Consider the following 25084-nt stretch of genomic DNA (forward strand, 5'->3'; position numbering starts at 1 on the left):
GCTCTGCAACAAGAGAGGCCCGCGCACCGCGATGAAGAGTGTCTCCCGCTTGCCACAATTAGAGAAAGCCCTCGCACAGAAACGAAGACCCAACACGCCATAAATAAATAAATAAATAATTCTTTAAAAAAAAAAAAAAAAAAAAAAAGCAGGCAAAAGAATCGAAGATCTCTTGAGCATGGAAGTAGCCAACATATTTTTTAAGAAATAGACTTTCACAAAAGACTAGAGAAATTGCGAAGGGGATTCATTAAGTTCAATGTACTGCCTATAAGAAAGCAGGAGAATGCTTAATACCCCTTAGCAGCTTTAAAATGGTTAACGACTTTTAAATTTGTGATCCTTGATTTTATAAATGCCTGCTGTAAAAGTTGCTCTAGTCCTCAAATAGTTCACAGACCAGTTGAGCACAGACCAGTTGAGGAGAAAAATAAGTGAACAATTACAATGCTATGTGTTAAGTTCTTTAGTAGAGGTGATGTGATATTAGTTACATATTTTGTGCTTATGATGTGCTGGTTTCCATGCTCTTGTTTTATGCATTATATCATCCTCTGAACAGCCCTATAAAATGGATGCAAAATTTCCCGTTATAAATGTAAGGATACTTAGGCTGAAAGAGGTTAAATATCCTGCCAAATCACACAGGTAATCAGAATTCAAGTAGGGTTTGTACTTGTTTCTCTCTAATTCAACAGCCCATGCATCTAGGAAAGTCACCTATTCATAACTCAAGAAGCAGAATATATGTAGATTAAGAAAAACCAGAAACATCCTCCAAATTTTGACAATTGAAATTATGTGAAAATATATCTATTTGCAACAGTGAACAGAATTGTGCTGTGGAATCAGAAACTCATTAATATTTCAGCCAAATGTGCATTATAAGAGAAGGACTAACAATGTGTTAAGTGTATGTGGGTGCAGGAAGTTTGTAATTTGATGACATGTGTTTATAAAATAATGTTAAAAATTATCCAGATCATAAAACCTGCATTTCTTCATGTCATTCTACAATATGATTCCCTTTAATAATGAACGTTCCATGTTTTTCTCAAAGTATTTTTTTTAAATTAATTGCTAGAATACTTAACATGTTCCTAGTTCCATTTGTACCAAGACTGTTTGAGGACTCTAGTTGAGCCTTATTTGGAAAAGCCCTAAAACTGTATCACTTAAAGGCTTGTGCATATTTAACTGTATCAGTATAATTGTATACATCATATCAGTTCTCTTTCCTTAACCTTCACTGATCGCTAAGATGAGGCCAAGACCATAAAAATAGAACAGTGGCTTATATATCACAATGCATGGAGCTCACTTTCATGTTTGTGCATCTCAAACAAGTTTTGATATAATAACAGAATACTATCATATTCTGACACAATAATAAAATTTTAATACGATATGAATTATGAACAATAGATCAGAAAGTCATATTTTAAGCAGTTTTACATATGACAGAGTGATATGTATCCTCCCACATACCCTTGTGAATCAAGTATTATTATCATCCTCATTTATCAAGCAAGGCAACTGAAAAACAGAAAGATTCAACAATTAAACACAAGGACACACAGCCAGTAATTGGCAGAGCTAGTATCCAAATATAGACATAGCAGTTCCAAAATCTCTGCTCTTAGCTACTAGGTGAAGCTGGCTCAGATACAGGTAATGTGGTGTCCTCCACACATAATATTAAGTACTGTGTTTCCCATTACTTGTTGTTACATAGTGTTCCTTTACGTCTTGACACTAAGCCATTATTGAATGAACTATGTGATATTGGATTAGAATTAGAGACATCAGTATAAACTCATATTTAGCTCTTAATAGAGACACTGATAGAAATATATAGAAAATATACAGATATAACCTTAAATATTTGTATATACGTAGGTTAGTATGCGTGCATATATTTCCTAGCTCTGAATGCTAAGAGGGCCAATGAGATGACATTCCTTTAGCAATGAGCATACCCAGAACCCAGAGCTTAGTTTCTAATATCATTCTGCAATGATATTAGAACCAATGAAGGGAACAAAGGCTCCTTAAAGAAATGGCCAATTTCAGAAATGGATGAAGGGAACTATGCAGGAAGAGCCTGAAGCATCTTGTAGTTTCAGAAGATATGAAAGTGCTCCAAAAGTAAAACAATGTGGAAATGACAAAGGGACACAGGAGCCAACTGAAAGGACTCCCAATGCTCAAATTTAGAACTTTTTGAGCAAAAAAATAATGAGTGTAATATTGAATTATAGAGTATAAAATAAATATGCATAAGTACATACTTTATAAAAATATTCAATTAATAAATGGAGACAGGGGAAGCAAATCTTCCACATAGAAAATTTTCAGATAATTTGTGTAGCTACTCTGTTCTCAGTGAGGTTGAGCATGATCTCCTACTCTTTAAGTGTGAACTACACGTAGTGACTTTCTTTCGAAGTATACAGTACAGAAAGAGTGGGGAAATGAGCAACATTACAGTAAAGGAACCTGACAAACAGTGTCTTTGCCAGGTGATCAAGGCTAACATCATCGGTGACAAGTCGAGCTGATAAAGGAATCCTTGCTGTATTGTTCTGAGAATGACATTTGACCTCCCCAAAAGTCATAATCCTAGGCTTAGCCATGAAAAAAGTACCAGACAAATCTAGGTTTTGAGCTACAAAATTCCTTTTTCAGGAAGACAAAAAGTTTTTCTCAAGACTGTCAAGGTCATGAAAGACAAGGGAAGTCTGAGCAACTATTACATCCAAGAGGAGCCAGAGGAGATACAGCAGCTGAAAGTACTATGGGATCCAGGAACAATTAAAATGAAAAGATATTAGGGAAAAACTAAGGAAATACGTACAAAGTATGGAGTTTAGTTAATAACCATGTACCAATTTCAGTTCACTGGTTGTGACAGATACACCATAATGATATAAGACGTTAACAAGAGGAGAAGTTGGGTCTAGAGTACATAGGAAACCTCTGTACTCTCTTTACAAATTTTCTAAAATTAAAAAAATAGTTTAAGTTCTTTGTAGCACAGCAGGTCACCAAAGTGACACTTCTGGGGAAAGAATCATCTTCCCATAAATTAACATACTTAGACCACAAATGAAGATATTCCATTGAATATTTCTAAACAAGTAGAAGTTTGAGAACATGTGGAAAAACAAACAAAAATGAAACAAAAACTCAGCTTTTAGGTAGTCTTTTGCTCTTCAAATGGTTTGCTTTTGCTGAAAAATAAGGAAATGGTTTTTGGGTTGCCAAACTTCATATCCTGATGAATTTTGAGCTTATAAAACAGATTTGGAAGAAGAGATGAGGTGCCAGGTTATGCCGGCCTCAGGCTCGGTGACAATTTCAGTTGATATCAGTGAAGTGGGAGGAGAATTAAAGAACTTAGATGCTGGTTGTTCACCAGGCTCTTCTTTCTAGAAAGCCCTAGGGACGGTGGTGAGAAACACACACACACACAAACACACACACACACACACACAAATAGGTTTGGAAGCTTAAGAACAGAACTGGGCCACCATAGGATTGCATCATATAACCTGAAAAAAACACGTGATCCCATAGTAGAAATGGCTGTCTGGTGAACAGTTTAGGAGTTATTGGGAGTGTTGCCACCAGATCACATTCACCATTGAGAGACCCAGCTTTGTCGTCTGATTAATGCAATTCAAATAACATTGAGATACTCAGCATCAGGTGAGGAGCAGGAAGATTCAGGAGAAATCTTCATGGACCAATTAGTGAAGACAAGATGGAAAAAGAATGTCCCTTCTTCCAATTCACCACACCTTCGACCTCACACCTCCGCAACTTCTACTCCTCCGCAACTTCCACTCCTGCCCCTCCCCAGTACCATGAGTCAGCTACTGTACCCTGTACTTTATTCAGAGAATGGGTAGAAGTATTCAAGTGACCAAGATTGGATTTTCACTACGTGTCAGAATTGAGGTTCTTAACAAAAATTGTCATCAATTATAATAAATAAATCATAGTTCTTGCATGTCTAAATTCATGTACTATGATTTGTATCCAAAGCTCTTCCCAACATCTGAAATTTTCAAAAACCCTCAGCAACGTGTGAGGTGGAGATGATTGATTTTTGTGCTTTTCTAAACCCTGATATTCTTAACCTCAGAGTCACAATGGCAAAGAAGCTGTTGTTCAAAACCTGGAAGGAATGGCAACTAGTGAAGTGGAAGGAAGTAAAAATGTTTTTGGATCTGCCTCAGCCCCAAAGATGATCCTATATTCTTTTTTTATTTTTTATTTCTTTTATTTTTTAACATCTTTATTGGACTATAATTGCTTTATAATGGTGTGCTAGTTTCTGCTTTATAACAAAGTGAATCAGCTATACATATACATATATCCCCATATCCCCTCCCTCTTGCGTCTCCCTCCCACCCTCCCTATCCCACCCCTCTAGGTGGTCACAAAGCACTGAGCTGATCTCCTTGTGCTATGCAGCTGCTTCCCACTAGCTATCTATTTTACATTTGGTAGTGTATATAAGTCCATGCCACTCTCTCACTTCATCCCAGCTTACCCTTCTCCCTCCCCGTGTCCTCAAGTCTGTTCTCTCCATCTGCGTCTTTACTCCTGTCCTGCCCCTAGGTTCTTCAGAACCATTTTCTTTTCTTTTTTTTAGATTCCATATATATATGTTAGCATACGGTATTTGTTTTTCTCTTTCTGACTTACTTCACTGTGTATGACAGACTCTATGTCCATCCACCTCACTACAAATAACTCAATTTCATTTCTTTTTATGGCTGAGTGATATTCTATTGTATATATGTGCCACAAAGAATGAAATTAGAACACTCCCTAACACCATACACAAAAATAAACTCAAAATGGATTAAAGACCTAAATGTAAGGCCAGACACCATCAAACTCTTAGAGGAAAACATAGGCAGAACACTCTCTGACATAAATCACAGCAAGATCCTTTTTGACCCACCTCCTAGAGAAATGGAAATAAAAACAAAAATAAACAAATGGGACCTAATGAAACTTAAAAGCTTTAGCACAGCAAAGGAAAATGTAAAAGAAGATGAAAAGACAACCCTCAGAATGGGAGAAAATATTTGCAAATGAAGCAACTGACAAAGGATTAATCTCCAAAATTTACAAGCAGCTCAATATCAAAAAAACAAACAACCCAATACAAAAATGGGCAGAAGACCTAAATAGACATCTCTCCAAAGAAGATATACAGATCCTATATTCTTAGTCTGACGAGACCTCCCTTAGGACCTCAGAGATTTTTTTTTTTTGCTTGTACCAAGGATTATAACTCTAATTAAACAACTGTATCACCAAAAGTCAGCCGGGCTCAGTAGGAGCTCACTGATGAGATGGCTGCTTCATCAGATACAAATGCATGCTGGGTCAATCAGTGTGTTCACTATGGGGCCTCCAGTCTGGAGACGTGAGTTCAAGTTCCACATCTGCCCCTAATTATCTGTATAACTTTGAGAAACTGACATAACCTTCGTGAACTTCAGTTTCTTCTTCTGTAAAATTGAGACTAGATGGACTGTAAATTTCCTAGTATCTCAAAAAACACTCAGATGCTATTTCTTCTCCAAATGCAACTACCATATTCAGTCAAGATCTATTATAACACATTGATCTAACACGGTTGGCGGCTGCTACTTATCTGGCTGGAACATCCTTACCTCAAGCACCAGCATTATAAAGGGATTTATATACAGTGTTATTCCTGAGAAGTGTGCCTTTGGTAGAGGGGAATAGAAACTGCGAAGCAAAATTCCGTTTGTGCATATATTTTCTGGAGAAAGAACACCTCTCTTCCCCTGTGTCCTAGCTTTTAAAATTTCAATTTTTGCCTCCACTAGCCAAAGAAAACTAAGCATGGTACAATTATTCAGTGAAAAGACAAGGGTTGAATAGAAAAACCTGGATAGTGCCATGATTTCATAAAATACAACTTTTTTATAGACTTAAAGAAATATGAGTTTAAACTTAAGACAGTATCTGTAGCATTTCAACAACATAAACATAAGCTGTGCTTTATCATAAACACAGATACAAAAACATTCTTTGTCATGTGTACTTGCATGAATCAAGAAAGCATAGAATTTAAACTATTTTCAAACACTTAACATTGAGTTGCTCAGAATGTCATCATGTGCTTTTCTTTTACTACTCCATCTCAAGGTGATCCCCTTCATTTCTGAATAAATAATCTTTTTTACATTATTCAACTTTACATCTGAGTTACAAAGATATGCAACTGTACTGGTTATACTAGTTGATGTTTCTGGGCTACCTCAAAATTAAATTGACTATAAAATGACTTTGGGGGCTTCCCTGGTGGCACAGTGGTTGAGAATCCGCCTGCCAATGCAGGGGACACGGGTTCGAGCCCTGGTCTGGGAAGATCCCACATGCCACGGAGCAACTAAGCCTGTGCGCCACAACTACTGAGCCTGCGCTCTAGAGCCCGTGAGCCACAACTACTGAGCCCATGTGATGCAACTATGGAAGCCCACGCACCTACAGCCCCTGCTCCACAACGAGAGAAGCCACTGCAATGAGAAGCCCGCGCACTGCAACGAAGAGTAGCTCCCGCTCTCCGCAACTAGAGAAAGGCCATGCACACAGCAACGAAGACCCAACACAAGCAAAAATAAATAAATTAAATAAATAAATTTAAAAAAAAATGACTTTGATTCCCACTGCCTCTGTTTTAAGCTTTCCTACCTTAGGAAGTGACACCACCATATCCCAACTACTCATGCCAGAAATCTAGGAATTGTTAAAATTAAAAATACAAATTGAGACTGGACTTGAGAATTCTCTGAGGAGACAAAACTGTTTAAGCCACATAAGCAAAACTAAATCTAGCTTAATAAGCTAGGACAGAAGTGAAACTTAACTTAGGTTATTTCTTGTCATGCCTCTGATAATCATAAAAGAAACTTAAGTCATCTTCCTAAAACTGGTATAAGGTACTCACTTTTAACCAATCCCCCGCCATCTGGCAACTGCCACTGCAATAGCCAATCACTCTAAAGATTAAACAACTTTTTAATTTTTGCTTTATAAGCCATCCTGTAACATCAGACCCCTGAGCTTCATATTGGTTTTAAATTGGAAAGCGCGCAACAGTTTGTGAACTGTTCTTATATGCACAATAAACTCTTACAAAGTACTATTTATTGAGTTGGTGGTTTTAATTTTGCTATTTCTGGATTTTGGGGGAAAGTTTGTCAATTTCATTTATTTAATTATTTTATTTTCCTCATGTTTACATACAGTCCATCAGCAAATCTTATGAATTCAACTTCCAAAGTAGGTCTTGAATGGGTCCTCCTCTCTGTTATCTCCCATCATCTACTATTTTAATCCAAACCAGCATTTTCTTAGAATGTTCATTTCTTATAATGAACTACTCTCATGAACTACTCTTATCCAGATCTCATCCTAATCTATTTACCACTTAGTAGCAAGAACTCATTTTAAAAAATCTAAACGTATGTCAATCACTTCCTGCTTAAATATTTCCATGGTCTACCGGAAAATAATCATGAAATTTCATCCCTAAACCTTCAATTTGGCTGGTCCTTCCTGACATGATCCTCTGCGTTTCCAAGCTCATGCTGTATAATGTCCACCTTCACTCATGGACTACATCCTTACTGACCTTTCAGATATGAGGTATACTAAGCTCTTTCCTGGCTCAGCAATGGTTTACCTGATGTTACCCCTGCTTGGAAGGTTTTTACTCCCTGTTTGTCTGTTTTGCTTTCTTCTTTTTCAGCTTTAACGTTCCCTTTAACTGAATTTTAGTGAGCCCTCACCTGCATTAAATCTTGCCCAATTTATGTCATTATTGTCTATTCTAGCTCTTTGTTTTCTTCTTTATAACATATATAACCATTATATCCATAATCTACTCAGTTATCATCTATTGTTGTCTCTAGAATGTAAACTTCATATGGTTAGATTGTACTTATCTTTTTTTTTTTTTTAAATAAATTTATTTATTTATTTTTAACTGTGTTGGGTCTTCGCTTCTGTGCGAGGGCTTTCTCTAGTTGCGGCGAGCGGGGCCCACCCTTCATCGCGGTGTGTGGGCCTCTCACTATCGCGGCCTCTCTTGTTGCCGAGCACAGGCTCCAGACGCGCAGGCTCAGTAGCTGTGGCTCACGGGCCCAGTTGCTCCGCGGTGTGTGGGATCTTCCCAGACTAGGACTTGAACCCGTGTCCCCTGCATTGGCAGGCAGATTCTCAACCACTGCGCCACCAGGGAAGTCCTGTACTTATCTTTTATTGTTGTAGCTCCTATGCTAAACCCATTGCCTGTTTGGTAGTAGGTGCATAAAAAACATTTTTTTTTTTTTTGAGTGTTGAATAAATTACTGGACCTCACAAAGGTTGTGGAGTATTCATCCTGTGATGTTTTTATCTTAATATGTGGAGTTAGGGGACAGTGAGGGAATGGTTCTGCAGCAGAGTGTGAAATAAACAACTGGAATTATGAATGCCAGGGCTGCTATTTAACATACTAGAAGACAGAGGGCTGGATGGTACTTTGCAACACCCTCAGGCTATCTGCAAATCTGGTGTCCATGCCTAAAATGAGAAACTCCTCTCTCCTCTAAAGCATGCCAGCAACCACTATCATTTATCACAGACCATTCTTTCAAAGTTAGATGGCAGTGATAACAGCCGAGAGGGAAATGACAAAGAAGACACATCAGCTTCCTCATCAGTATAAACCGACCGACATTATTTACTGTTTATGGTGTCAGAACAAATTTCCTCCTCAGTTTCCATTTACACATTTTACTGGCAGCAGAACAATGTGAACATTATTCCCACGAAGAGGAGAAAATGAAAGTGGGTATTTGACACACAAGGCATTGGGATTTAGAAAATAAACTGGCTCGGGGGAGTTAATGGCTATCCACAGTTCACATGCCCTTTGGAGAGGATTCAATCTATGAAAAGAGGCTCATCTAGATTGCAAAATCTTTTATACTGTTCCCAGGAAATGAAAGTGCTTGACCACCACCCCCTGTTGGAGATTTTCGCCTCTCCTTTTCAGTCATCCACAGCGCTCACCCCCTCCAATTCTCTGGAGCCTCTGTGAATAGAAGAATGTCAGGGGCCTGTTTCATAGAGTTTACATGTGGTATGGAACTGTGAAGTGTTTTGCATTCTCCAAGCATCTGGCTTACAACCTCTCTCTACAGCTGATTGTCCGAGATCTGAGCGCTTTCAGTCTAATTACCACTGCATTCATATTAAGCTGACCCCTACCTCAGCTGAGGGCTGTGCTTCTTCCCCTAACCACAATTCTGAAACTATAAGGAATATAAGATTGTGTTTGGGTACGTAAGTGTGCTTCTGCATTGTGTTCGAATATACACAGGAGCAGTGAAAGAAACCAAGACAACAAGTTCTAATTAGGTATACTGCTTCCCTTTTACTCATGAAGGTGACTCTAAGAATGGGCATTACTATCTTCTCAGGAAACTGAGGTATAAAGTATATTGTACATTTACATAATAAAAAAATCTTTATATGTTTTAAACAAAGTAATAGTCTCAGAATCTGAAAAAAAATATGTATATGTATGACTGAATCACTTTGCTGTACATCTGAAACTAACACAACATTGTAAATCAACTATACTTCAATATAAAATAAGAAATAATGATAATTATAATAATTATAAAAGGTGCTGCCTTTTTTACCTTTCAGAAATAAAGTAATAATCTCTATAAACAATTCAAGTCTGAATGTTCATATCCTAGGAAACCTCTTGCATATTAATTGCTTTCATTGGACTGATAGGATTTAAGATATTTGCTCACCTCTTTCAAAATCCAAGTGATTTTTTTCACTTTGCTCTTTACGGAAAAAATAAATGACAGTTTTTCTTTTTTAATTACCTATTAAAAGATACATTGGTTGTTTCCAATGTTGGGCAATTATAAATAAACCTACTATCAATATTCATGCACAGGTTTTCATGTGGACATAAGTTTTCAACTAATGTGGGTAAATATCAAAGACTGTAATTACTGGATCATATGGTAAGAGTAGGTTTAGTCTTGTAAGAAACTGCCAAAGTGTCTTCCAAAGTGACTGTACCATTTGGCATTCCCACCAGCAATTGAATAATTGTTGTCAGTATTTTGGATTTTAGCCATTGAAATAGGTAAATAGGTGTGTAGTGGTACCTCATTATTGTTTTTATTTTCAATCCCCTAATGACATATGATATCAAGCATATTTTCATATACTTATTTGCCATCTGTATATCTTCATTGGTGAAGTGTTTGTTCAGATATTTTGCTTCATTTTTAATTAGGTATTTTGTTTTCTTATTTTTGAATTCTAAGAGTACCTTATATATTTTGAATACCTGTCCTTTATCAGATATGGGTTTTGCAAAGATTTCTCCCAGTCTATGGCTTGTCTTTTCATTCTCTTAACAGTAACTTTTACAGAGCAGGAGTTTCTAATTATAATGAAGTCTAAAACTTATCATTTTTTTCTCTCATGGATCATGCTTTTCTTGTTGTACCTAAAAATTCATTACCAAGCTCAAGGTCACCTAGATTTTCTCCTATGTTATCCTCTAGAAATTTTATAATTTTGCATTTTACCTTTGGTCTACAATCCATTTGGAGTTAATTTTGTGAAGGGTGTGAGGTCAGTGTCTAGATTCATTTTTTGTTTTTTATTTTGGTGGGAATGTCCAGTTATTCCAGCACCATTTATTGAGAAGATTATCCTTGCTGAATTGTATTGCTTTTGCTCCTTTGTCAAAGATCAGTTGATTATACTCGTGTGGGTCTGCTTCTGGGCTCTCTATTCTGTCCCATTGACTTGTCTATTCTTTCACCAATGCCATTCTGTCTTGATTACTGTAGCTTTATAGTAAGTCTGGAAACTGGGTAATGTCAGTCTTCTGGCTTTGCTCTTCTTCAGTATTGTATTGGCTATTGTGAGTCTTTTGCTTTTCTATATAAATTTTAGAATCAGTTTGTTGATATCCACAAAGTAACATACTGAATTTTTTATTAGGAATGCTTTTAATCAAGAACGGACATGTTGACAATATCAAGATTTTTTAATCCATAAACATGAAATACCATTCATTTATTTGGTTCTTCTTTGATTTCTTTCATCAGAGTTTTGTATTTTTCCTCATATTAGATATTGTACATATTTTGCTAGATTTTTATCTAAGTATTTCACTTTTAGGGTGCTAATGTCAATGGTGCTGGGTCTATTTGAAATTCCAATCATCCATTGCTGGTATATAGGAAAACAACTGACTTTTGTATATTAAACTTATACCCTCTAGCCTTGCTCATATTGCTTGTTAGTTCCAGGAGTTTTGCTTTTTGTTTTTGATTCCTTAGGATTTTCTACATAGACAATCATATTATCTGCAAACAAGACAGTGTTATTTCTTCCTTCCTCATTCAGTATACCTTTTCTTTCTTTTTTTTTTTTTTTTGTTTTTCTTCTCTTATTGATTGAGTTAGGATTTCCAGGTACAATGTTGCACAGGAATGGTGAGACGGAAGAACCCTACTTTGTTCTCAATCTTGGGGAAGAACATCTAGTTTCTCATCATTAACTATCTTGTTAGCATGAGGCTTTTTTGCAGATATTCTAGATGAAGTTGAGAAAGTTTGCCTCTGTTCTTAATTTGCTGAGAGTTTTTAACATGAATGGGTGTTAGATTTTATAAATCCTTTTCCTGCATCCATTAATATGATTATATGACTTTTCTCCTTGAGTTTGCTGATGTGATTGATTGCATTAATTGATTTTCAAATGTAACCAGACTTGCATACTTACAATAAATCCCACATGATCTTTTAGTATAATTCTTTTCGTACATTGTTGGATTCAATTTGCTAATAGTTTTGGAGGATTTTTGCATCTATATCCATGTGAAATATTGGTGTGTAGTGTTTTTACCTTGTTTGGGTATTAGTGTAACACTGGCTTCATAGAACGAGTTGGAAGTGTTCCCTTTGCTTCTATTTTCTGGAAAATTTTATACAGTCTTCCTTAAATGTTTGCTAAAATTCACCTTGAAACCATATGGGACTGGTGCTTTGTGTTTTGGCAGGTTATTATGTATTGACTCATATTGTTATATATTCATATTTTTTAAAGATATGATATTATACTTTCAAAACCTTTTCCAATAGGAAAGCAATTATAATGGAATTTTAAAATGTAAAGAGAAACAAAAAGTCATTATTTATGAATTTATAAGAAAGAAATACATTCCCCCTACTGAAACACAAATGTCCTTTGAAAAAAAAAAACAAACAAAAAACGAATATTATGAACACACACAAATACACATGCATATAAATCACCTCAACTGAACTCTCTGATTCAAACCTCTCAGTGCCTTCTGCTTGCTTATAGGAAAAACACAATATCCTTACCATGGCCTATGAGTTCCTACATGATTGGCCTCCTGCCACCTTCTCAAATTGCATTATGGGTAGTTTTCCTCTCTTTCAAGCCCCATGCCAGTTATCTTTTATTCTCTCAAATCCACCAATACCATTCTACAGGGCATTTAAAAATATAAGTCTATAGAATTTCTGCACATAAAATGAACTTCTCCTGTCTTTCTGATTAGTAACCACTTATATCCTTTGATGTCCTTTATTTATTTATTTTTGGGATAAACTTTCTCATGTCCTGATCAGGCTCCTTTGTCAAAAGCTCCTATGAAAATGACTACTCTTCCTTCATAGCATTTTCTGCCATCTGTACTTACATATATCTGTGATTATTGGATGAATATTTGCGTACCCTGCCAAAGAATAAGACCCCAGGAGAATAAGAGGAATATATCCTATATTGCTTATTATCTATCCAGGATCTGTGTAGCGCCTAGTAGAACACATTAGGCATTTAATAAATAACTGTTAAATGAACAAATGAGTGAAAAAGTGAAGAGATATTTCATGGGGAAATTCACACAGATACAACAATAATATAAATCACCAGTAACTTTCATATTGGTATCATAGTAATATTACTTTCTTAATATCATAATTTGCATAAAGAGTAAATCTTCTAAATCCATGAATATATCTGTAGAAAATTCAACACCTAATGATGTTGAAGAGTAGAGCTTGTTAATAAAGCAAATAATTGCGTGTATATATATGTATATATTTATGTTTTGTGTGTGTGTGAGGGTGTGCTTCACCTCAATTATTATTACCCTTTTCTTGAATTTCCCATTTCTTCCTCTGAAAGTTTCAGTTCTTTTGAGGAGCATTTTGAATCGCTTGCAAGAAGAGTAGAAGTAAAAATGCAGCTGTATCTGAAGGGGAAAACAATCAAAATCTCTTTTTGTTAAAGGCCAAAAAGTGAAATAAAACTTGTGAGGCATGCATCAGTAGAAAAGTGTACCGTAATAGACACAAAGTATCCAAGATTGCTTCATTTGATATTAAGCTGTAGTGTTTCTCCCATTGTGTTGAGGTTTAAGATTATACTATAAATGTATTAAATCTACTCTATAGGTATTCTTGGCAGAGGCTGATATAAAACAGACAGTAAACACATTTTCAGAATTGCAGTGATGTTTGTTAAGCAGTCTTAGGCCCATCAGAGGGTATTTTTCTTTCCTAAATCATACAGTGCAGTTGGCTGAATCAGTACATTTAAAATGAGGAAGAAATAGTGGTTTGCCACAGCTGCTCTCATCAACCTGACATATCCACTGTGGATGTGGTATCAATGGACTAGATCAATAAGAAAAATAATGGGGGATGTTAATTCTTTAGTGAATATGCAAAAAATATATAGACAGACTGAAAAAAATCTGTCAAAATACATGTCTGGCCCTAAATTATATTAATAGAAAAACATATATTGTTAAAAGACTGAATAACTTCCTAATCAACTGTGCTTTGTTGGTTTTTTTTGCCATGTTTGTTAGTTGTTTCAGCCTTACATTAACTGATTTTGTTTATTTTAATGTGATTCCTTCATAAATCATGCAGCTATACTCAATAGGTAATTTGAATTTCATCTTTCATTCATTTGGAGAGGAAACTTCAGTAAAAGTTAAATCGACTGTACTGACAAAATTCTCTGAAGAGTCTAGCAAAGCTAAAGCATATATATATATATTATATATATGTATTATATATAATATATATAAATTGTATATATATTTTTGTAGAGCAGCAAGGAACCAGCTGCTAAAGTACAGTGCTAATACTGTCCTTTAACTTGTTAACACTTCCTATGTGCTAAAATGAATAATTAGTGTTGTTGTAAATCCACAAATCCACAAAAAATCCTTTCACAGTGAAAAATGATATCAGAAAGCTACAGTCCATTTGCTCTGAAGTGGAGTTGTTGGTGGAAAAGAATTATATCAGTTGTTGTATAGCTCATCTAAGTTTATTAGGTGTGCTTATTCCCATTTTGAAGATTAAGAAACTATATCGGGGGGCTTCCCTGGTGACACAGTGATTAAGAATCCACCTGCCGGGGCTTCCCTGGTGGCGCAGTGATTGAGAATCTGCCTGCCAATGCAGGGGACACGGGTTTGAGCCCTGGTCTGGGAGGATCCCGCGTGCCACGGAGCAACTAGGCCCGTGAGCCACAATTGCTGAGCCTGCGCGTCTGGAGCCTGTGCTCCACAACAAGAGAGGCCGCAATGGTGAGAGGCCCGCGCACCGTGATGAAGAGTGGCCCCCGCTTGCCACAACTGGAGAAAGCCCTCGCACAGAGACGAAGACCCAACACAGCCATAAATAAATAAATAAATAAATATTTAAAAAAAAAGAATCCACCTGCCAATGCAGGGGACACAGGTTCGAGCCCTGGTCCCGGAAGATCACACATGCCGCGGAGCAACTAAGCCCGTGTGCCACAACTACTGAGCCTGCGCTCTAGAGCCCACGAGCCACAACTACTGAAGACCGCAAGCCTAGAGCTCATGGTCTGCAACAAGAGAAGCCACCGCAATGAGAAGCTCACGCACCGCAACGAAGAGTAGCCCGCAACTGCCACAAATAGAGAAAGCCCGCGCGCAGCAACAAAGACCCAATGCAGCCAAAATAAATAAATAAAATAAATAAATTTTTAAAAAATCTATTAAAAAAAGGAAACTATATCGGGATTATGAGATATTTTGTCCAAAAATACATTGTGCAAGATAAGGGAATTTACTGTCCTGACGACAAAAACACAGACTCTTCTCCTAAATTTAATGGATATAGCATAGAGTAAAACCCTCCCAAAGTGTTGTAATTCTTATTGAAACATTCAGTCACATATCATGCACTGTTAAGGTTGATGAAATGATTATTTTGAGTAACTGTAGAGGATGAGTCAAAGGCTATTTGTGTTGTCTCCAAATTTTCACTATTGGGAGGTGTATTATTGGAGAGTAAATTACAGTCACCACTCTTGAGAACGTGCACTGAATTAATACTTTATACATAGTATACATGTAAACTTCACAAAAAATTAATGGGGTTTATACTTCTCTCCATTTCCACATGAGAAAGTTAAAGTTTGGAGTGCTTGAGTAACTAGGTCAATCATACTAGTGATAAGTGATAGAATGGAGGTTAGAACCTACATATATCTAACTTCAGAACTTGGACTTCTATTTAATACATACCCTACTATTGTGTATCTCAATGATTATTCCTTTTCTTTTCTTCTCTTGTCTTTTTGCAGCAATTTAAGATAGTCACTAGCTCAACAGATCATGATAACTTACTCAATATCATTTATTTTCACCAGCATTTCCTTAAGGAAAATGTATCCAGATTGCAAAGACAGGACATGGTATGTCCAGGTGATTATAAAATAGAAAGTTCAATCACCCCAAACAACAACAACAATTCAATAAATAAACTATACTTTAAGAAGAACGCAGTTATCATGATGATTTTAATCCTATTGCTTTGTCAGTTCAATGTGGGAATACGTTTTGACACAGAGATCTAAAACTGACATAGATAAAAAATGTGGCTATCTCTACCCTAGCCCAATCCATCACCATTTGTCACAATTAATTTTGAGCATTATTAATGTTACCAAGTCCAAGCTTGTACTTCTCACCACACAACAGGCCAATAAATTGAGATGAGTTGCTGGGTCAAGGAATAGTGACTTTATTCTGAAAGCCAGCAGACTGAGAAGATGGTGGGCTATTATCCCAAAGAACCATCTTACCTGAGTTAAAATTCAGGCTCTCTTATACTAAAAGGGGAGGGGGTGTTGTTGGTTGTTGCAAACTTCTTGGTGTCAGAATCCTTTGTTCTTACATCTGTCCACATAGGTCAGGTCATAATGTTCCTGTAAACCTCCAACAAGACAAATGTTATTCTCTGTTCTGCAACTTTTTATCTTTATATTAATGGGAAAATGTTATACCTTTAAATGTCAGAGCCTTGAGAATGGGCTATCCTGTACATTTCAGGCTAGAGGCAACATTCTTAACTTGTAGCAAAAGCAATAGAATACAAAGGTTAAAGTAAAAGAAACAGATCCAGCATGGAGTAAGATTTATTCTTCCCTATTACATTAAGACATGGTTTTAAATATATTAAAACATTACCTAGGTAATTTTTATATTACCTCTCCACTGAGAACTTCTGGTTTATATTCTTAGTGTTTTAAAGTTTGAACCCCAGTTTCTCAACCAGTTATTGCTCTGTATTTTAATATATAGTTAGTTTCAGGCAGTGAATTAACTTACTTATGGCTCCAACACTGATTTAATTGGCTCAGAAATATGCTTCTTTCTCTGCCACAAACACCATACTCTTCAGGCTCCCCTACCCTTTCTTTTCACTCCTTCATGTTTTGTGTTGATAGACATGGTGGAAATGATTTATCTATATGATAGATGGCTTAACACTTGAAACAGGTTTCATCAACAGTAAACAAGTCATAGAGATTCCCGCTATCATGGCAACTGCTGTGAATTCTAGTACCCATCTTGTAAGCATTCTTCAGTCTCATGGTTTTGATTATTGTTAAATAGTGCACCATATGTTGGAAGGAAAACCACCATGGTATGGCAAATTGGTGCACACAATTGTTTCTAATTTAGAAGTCAAAAGAAAACAAAACAAGATAAATCTTTGAGGAAAGGAAAAATACAGATATTTGAAAAAAATATTTAGCTATTTCTTTGGAAGCCATGTGGTCATTCTTTACCTGTCTCTCTTGCTTCTGCCACCATTAGTCTATAAGTTCTTTGAAACAAGGGACCATGACCAATTCTTCTCCTCCTCTTCTTCTTCCTTCTTCATCTTAGTGCCCTGCATATTTTGTATCAATGGTAGGCTTAAATAAATGTTGACTAAATGAACAAGGATTACTAGAATGAAGCAAGATGACTAGAATTAGATGTATATTTTAAATTAGAAGATTCCTGAGATCCTATCCAGCCTAGGAAAAGAAATGAGAGTTTTTAGGTCTAACACATTTAATGGATTTGTGGTGAATACTAGGAGCAGAGCATTTGGAAACATTGTAAGACAATCTCTGGCCTCAGAGGAAAACCTTCTGAAGTCTGGCTGAACTTCTACATTTGTGAGCGCTGACGTTTCAAATGCTGAGGTCCATCAGGGTTAAATGAGTCATCCTTAGTCTCATAAGCAGTTGGAAACAGTCCTTCTGTGAAATTCTGCTCCCCTAATTACCTGAATAATATCATTTATTTTATTATACAACATTATTTTCCCTATATTAATGAAATAAAATGGATTCATTTGAAATCTTTCTCCTCTGGATGACTGCTTCACACTTTCAATTTGAATCCTCATAATTTAGTTCCAAAGAAATATGGAGATCAAAATAAAAAGGAATTTTAATTTACAAGAAAAAAATTATATGGACCGGCAATAAAACTTACAAGATGTAGACACTTTATTTGGCAAAGAAATATTGATAAGATAATTACACACTGAATATAAGAAAAGATAGTAACACAAATATCCACACAATATCCTTTTGAGTGTACAGAAGGCATTAGACACAGTGGGTTGAAAACTAGAATTAAAAAATTTTCCCTTTTAGTAACCACTCTTAGAGAATGATATTCCTAATAACATGGACTATGTTAAAAATGACATAAAAATGAAAGTTTTATACCACTTGTTTTAAATGCTTTCTTTCTAGAACAATTAATCTTCAAAAAAGATTCATTGTGAATAATCGCCTAACAAATATTCCAACCTTCAAATACTAGGCCTTTTCTAAGCCATCCTCCACTTTGCTTTGAAGGAGATGGCATTTAAAAATCCAAGTTGGATGATATTATCTCACATTATTATTATTATTAAGATTTTAAGATTGTTTTAAAATCTTCTGAGTGTAGTCCTTTTTTATCACCAAGTAGACATCACTTAGATCTAGTGTGTGTGGCAGGGCAGGCAGGGGTGGCTTCAGAAGAACCTCCTACCTGTCTTGACAAAGCAGGAGGGAATAAATAGGCCTTTGGAAAACAAATCTTGCAGAATAATAAAAGTATGTAAGAATGCATCCAGACTCAGCTGCAAGCCTGACCATTAGAGAAAATGGTTGGCAATCATAGTGCAAGGTTGTAGTTGACCAACCTCTGAGCCAAATTCCCTCCTAGATCACTATCCAGATCATTGAACCATGGCATCAGCATTGTTCTGCCTACTTTTGAACTTCTCATCACGTGGGCAGAAGAGACCCTACACTCCAAGGGTCTAGTGCCCAAGTTCTCTAAACCAGGTAAATTCTGATCAATAAATTATTCTAGCTTAGAATTTAGAAAATTATAACATACATTTTGGGCTCAATGAAACTTTGTTTTACTCTAATCCCAAGCATTTTCCTTTCGATATGAAAGGTTTTCCATCATTTTAAGAGAATTCAGTGACCATGCATAATTTAAAAAAAAAAGAAAAAAAGCTGCTTGTCTTTCATAAAGCAATAGTACCTCCAAGGCTTCAAAATGTTTGCTTTATGAACTATCCTCAGCCTGTCACTTACAATTTCCGTTTTCATTATAAATAAGCAGCAAAATGTGCAGACTGCCTGTGTTGCAGTAAAACACAGCTGTTTCCATTTGCTCTCCCATCAGTTTTATTTTCACATCATTCTGCAGTGGAATTGAATTAAATCATTTCATCTCTAGAACAAGGAGTGTTCTGCAGTTTAGTAGCAGGCAGCCCTTAATCCTTAATTTCACTTCTTTTGTGTTTCCCAGTAGCCTAGAATTAGGCCTTCAGTTTCCAACTGTGTCATTTGTTGTGTGGAATTTGGTGCTCTTGAATACAAATAAACACCTGACCCTACCTCACTCTCACAAAAAATTAAAAGAACCTTTGCTGAACTTTGAGTTATCAAATGTAGTAAGATTCTTCAATTCCAGGTAATCGTAGAAAAAAGTGTGAGCTTCCAAGACTAGGGAAAAATGTGACTTGTATATCAATAACACAAGTTAGGAAAAATAAAGATTAAATGTGAATTGTGTTTGTATCAAAATTGATGAAGACATGACTTATTATCCAACAATAACCACCATATTCATAGTGTATAGTCTTCAAGTATTGACAACATATTATATCACTCAATTAAAAAAATCACTGTACTGATTTAGGCAGGCAATTATTATTAACACTTTCTTATAAATGATGAAACATGAGGATTAGAAAAATGGCTAATGTTAGCTTCAAGTCATATAATCCAGTGTCTGGAAAATCGAACATACTTTTTTGAATGAATGAATGTATGAATGGAGACATCAATTAATAAGTCTTGGAGCTGAAATTCCAATCCAAGTGCAGTGCTCCTTTTCTAAAGAGCACATTTTCTTGCCCTTCTTTACATTACCAGTTTTTAGAATTAGTTTCTGCCCTATACAAAGTTGATTATGTTATGTGAACTTCATTTATGTCCCGTGCTCCTTCTTTGCCTGGTATCTGTATTTACACTGATAGTGTGAAGTGTTCTAACATCCTCAGGTAAACTCCCACCAACAGGTACGGGCCTTGTCACTTATTATTGATGGATGTCCTTGAACTTACACTTGCCAGGAAGATACTAAGGGACATACTCTCTTGGGGGTTGGCAGATAGTTGCAAAGTAAGGCTTTGTGACATAAGTCCCACTCCTAGGGAGACTGATAATTGAGTGAGAACTCTGAGTGCAATGGGATTCCTTTGGTTTACATCTTGGACACTTGGCAAGTGGGCCTTTGATTTTACTACCTCTTTGGATTTTATACATTGCTGTGCGTGCGGATGTTTTACCATTCCTGCTCAGCCCCACTTAGGCAAAGATCTTTTGCTTGGGCAATCTCCTTGCTCAGAAATCATAGCTTTTATTTCCTTCTGCTACCTTTTTCCCTGTCCTCCCTTGGCTTCTTAAGATTTATTGAACTCTTTAAAATTTTTTGTCAGAGTAACACTTCAAGCTATATCAACAAAAGGCCAATTGCCCATTAAAACCGGCGTACAAATAATAAGCAATAGAAAATTCAGAACCCCGTTTTCAGGTTAGAGATTGCAAAGCCTTTCTAAACTCAGAAAGAAGATTTATGTCTGTGGTCTTTTTCACAGAAGACTAAAATCCCTTTCTTCCTACCAATAAATGGGCCAAATGACACCTTCTAATACAGCAAGTGAAAAAAAAAATTAAATTTTTTCTGATAGTTTAATATTCTTATCTTATGAAGTTAGTTATAACTACCGATTTAGAGAACTATTCTTTTTAAACAGACTTTATTTTTTGAGCAGTTTTAGGTTCAGAGTAAAGTTGAGTGGAAAGTCCAGACAGTTTCCATTATCACCTGTCCCCTCCACACAGCCTCCTCTACTGTCAACCTCCTGCACCAGAGTGCCACATGCACTGCAATCAATGAACTCATCATCATCACTCAAGTCCATAGCTTACATTAACATTCACCTTTGGTGCTGCAATTCTACGAGTTTTGACAAATGTTCTGCCGTTATAATGTCCTACAGAATAGTTTCACTGCCCTAAAAATCCTCTGTTCCTCCCTCCCTCGCCCTTAACCCCTGGCATCCACTGATCTTCTGCTGTCTCCATAGTTTTGCCTTTTCTAGAATATTACGTAGTTGGAAGCATTCAGTATAGAGTTTTCTTCAGATTGGCTTCTTTCACTTAGTGATGTGCGTTAAAGGTTCCTCATGTCTTTTTATGGCTTGACAGCTCATTGCTTTTTTCCATGAATAATAATATTTCACTGTCTGGATGTACTACTGTTTATTTATCCATTTACCTACTGAAGAATATCTTTGTGGATTCTGAGTTTGGCAATTATGGATAAAGGTATCATAAATAATCATGTGCAGGGATTTTTTGTGGACATGTTTTCAGCTCATTGGGTAAATACCAAGGAGTGTGATTGCTGTATCTTTTGGGAAGAAAATGTTTAGTTTTTTAGGAAACTGTCAAACTGTCTTCCAAAATAGCCGTACTATCTTGTATTACAACCAGCAATGAGTGAGAGTTCCTGTTGCTCCACATCAGCACTCCGTTTAATGTAAAGCATTTTACTAGGTGTGTAGTGGTATCATATTGTTGTCTTAATTTTCAATTCCTTAATGACATATGACATGGAGTATCTTTTCATATCCTTATGAACAGTTGACTATATTATGTGGGTTGATTTCTGGCTCTTAATCTTGTTACATTAATCTTTTCCCAGTAATTTTATGATTATCTCATGCAATGCAAATAGTGAATATATAAGACAGCCATTATTACACTTATTTTGTAGGTGACAAAACTTAGGTTTTTTTTTTTTTTTTTTTTTTAACTTAGGTTTTTAAAGGATAATTATTTTGCCCAGCATCTGGCTAAATTCTGTTCAATTCAGCTCTGTGTTGCTTCATAGTTTCTGCTCATTCCACTAAACCAAATATAACAGTTGCACAACAGAGCTTGGATAGAGTACACAAAAAAGGATGATTAGAATGAGTTCAACATTATTTAATATGAAGTTCAGTTGTTCATTTCTTCTTTCTTTTATGCACTCTTATTTTAAAATTTTATCTGTGTCTGGATCAATCCAAAAGAAGGTTATGGATTTTAATGCACATCGTGAGTATTTAAATCATAAAAGTGGCCACACCTGAAATTACTTTCTATTTAGCGCAAAAAAATTGTATGGATAACTTGACTTACTTGCACATTAGCACGTTTTCCCAACTCCGTTCTTATGCAAGAGCCCAAATAAAGAAGATACAAATGCTCTTAAGACATCTCAAATAATATAAAACCACTTATTTGCTTTTATAAAGCTCTTTAAAAGCCACAGCATCAAGGTAGGAAGATAAGTTAGTTAAAAGGAAACCAATTTGCAAAAAGGCATTACATTGCATGTGCTTTTACTTCTGATCTATTTTTAAGGTATTCAGTGTACATGCCATCGCTGGAGATGTTGCTTGACAGATGACTCTGTCACTAAGAAAAAAGATAATCATGTTTTTTAAAACTATCCTAAGAGAAATCAGAAAACTCTTTGCAAGTAATGGGAATTTATCTGAAATAAGATCTAGTAGAGACCCATTAATATTTTTTGAGATAAATTCTTTATTTCCTTATCCTAAATTGCACAGCAGTAGAGCTTTAAAGGACATGCTATTTATTTGCAAATAGTGTTTTCCCCAATGTTATGGGAGTAATCTGAACAGGAAAAAAAATGGTGTTAATGGCTTAGAAAGAATGTCAAATGGTAAGATGGCTTTATTATTCACATTTTTGTATGTGAATTGGAGACTATTATGATTCAGGGAAATTAAAACATTTAATAATCACTTAATTGGGCATTTAAAAAAATGTTCTTCCTTCAACAGATACTAAATTAGCTTCTCTTCTGTACTATTCACAGGTCCATTTCAGCATATTCAGAAATATTACAAGTGAACCAAGAACTAAATACATCAAAATAAAAGTGATTGTTGACTACTCAACTTGAATATTAATGACTCTTAATTGGAGTTCTTTACTTTCTTCAAATTTTATTCTCCTTAAGTGTGATTGTAGTTTGAAAACTGATTGTAAAATTGTGTACTAGAATTTTGAGGTGATTTTCTCAAGTATCTCCCATGTTATATTTATTCCCTCCAAAATAAAAGGATACTTTTCCTTCATTGCCAATATTGAAAATTCCATTTGGAATTTAAAGCAATAATGATGGCCCACTTAAAATAAATAAACATTCATTTAAAAAAAAAATCCTTTCTTACTTCCCCCTTGTTAATGTAAAGGGGAAAATTCTCAATGAGTTTTCTCTGTCAAAATGTTCAGTAGTCTTCTTCATTAAAATGTTTCTTATGAAACAAAATAGTGATAATAAAATAGTAATAATAATAATAATTTGGAGGGGTGATTACTTTGTTTTTGACGTTTTACTAAGCCCCTTTACATGGATTATTTCCTTCATTGCTTTGTTCCACAATTTTCTAAGTCATCTTACCAAGAATATACTTATGTCAGTGGCTATATAAGGAACAGTAATGTCTAAATATTTTTCTGAGAATCCACTTAATTAAATGTACACTAGATTTTTTTCCCAAATACAATTCTTTTAAAGTCTTGAAACAGGTGGATAAAATTAAAAATTCAGTAATGTTGAAAAAGACCACATAAAACATTCCTGGGCAAATAATGACCTTGAAGTAGGATGTATTCTAGGCAATGTGGAGTGTCTTGGACTACCCAATGCAGATGATGAGAACTGCCTGGATTTTGAAATATATATTTTTTTGTGTTGTGATCAGCGATGCCCAGATAGCTGGTAAAACATTATTTCTGGGTATGTCTGTGAGGATGTTTCTGGAAGAGATTAACATTTGAATTGGTAGACTGAACAGAATAGAAAAGTGGAGGAAGAACATATTTGCTTTCTGTGTGAGCTGGGGTGTCCATCTTCTCTTGTCTAGGACACCGGCACTCCTGGTTCTTAGGCCTTCACCTTGGACCTGGATTTACACTGTTGGGCTCCCCTGGTCTTCAGGCCTTTGGACTCAGAATGAATTATACCTCTGTCTTTCCACTGGTTCTCCAGCTTCTAGACAGCACATCATGGGACTTCTTCGCCTCCATAATGAATGGCCTGAGAGGACCTGAAGGCACATGTTAGTTACATGAAGAAGCGGTCCAAATGCCCATGGTCCCCACTCCTGCTAGATTGCTATCTCTCTCTAGTTCCCTCAGCCTGCACCTCTGGTCTTGTGGGAAATTCCCTACAATCACTTGGTAGAGGAAGAGAGGGCCTAGTTTATAGCTGGTTCTGCAGACTAGTCAGGCACCACTCCAAAGTAGATAGCTGCAACACTGTAAGTCCCTCTCTGGGACAACCCTGAAGTATAGGGATAAAGGGAAATTCTCACAGTGGATAGAACTTCAGGAACGAAGCGGTTGTTCACTTAGAAGGAGAAATGGTCAGACATGGAATTATACACTGATTCATGAGCTGTGGCCAGTGGTTTAGCTGAAGGTCAGGGACTTAAAAGGAACATGATTGGAAAACTGGTGATAGAAGAAATTTGGGGAAGAGATATGTGAATAGACCCCTCTGAATGGGCAAAAAACTTGAAGATATTTATGTCCTATGTCAGAACTCACCAAAGGATGGCCTCAGCAGAGGAGGATTTTAATAATCAAGTGGATAGGCTGAGCTGTTCTGTAGCTACCTGTCTTTCCTCAGCTACCCCTGTCATTGCTCAATGGGCTTATGAACAAAGTGGCTATGGTGGCAGGAACGGACGTTATGTACGCACTCCATCTTGTATCTAGGTAGGTATAGTTTCTTAGAATCAAAGATATTTCCTATGCCTGGTCTGAAGGTAAGTAGATGGCTCCCATGCATCTGAACAGTACAGAAGTAGCAGGTGGCATTCTTGGACCTGAAGGAATATCTCAAGTGTAATTTGTGTTGGGCTTAGACCTGGAGTCTGAATAGATTGAAGATATCTTAGTGGAAGCTTGAGTGGATTGCTGGCTTTGAGAACTGTACCCAATATCCACCCCCCAAGTCAAGTTAAAA

The 25084-nt window shown here is 36.1% G+C and overlaps 1 long non-coding RNA gene across 1 annotated transcript in view; it reads left to right on the top strand.

Moving 5' to 3' along the window:
* The window catches only part of LOC309636909, a 28916-nt gene extending 7595 nt beyond the window's left edge, over positions 1–21321 (top strand). Inside the window, exon 2 of the long non-coding RNA XR_014250307.1 lies at positions 153–21321. This is a non-coding gene — a long non-coding RNA (uncharacterized lncRNA). The remainder of the gene's footprint in view (positions 1–152) is intronic.
* The last annotated feature ends 3763 nt before the right edge of the window (positions 21322–25084 follow it).

This window comes from Balaenoptera physalus, assembly GCF_965194825.1.
Source record: "Balaenoptera physalus genome assembly, chromosome: 10".
Taxonomy (NCBI): Eukaryota; Metazoa; Chordata; class Mammalia; order Artiodactyla; family Balaenopteridae; genus Balaenoptera; species Balaenoptera physalus.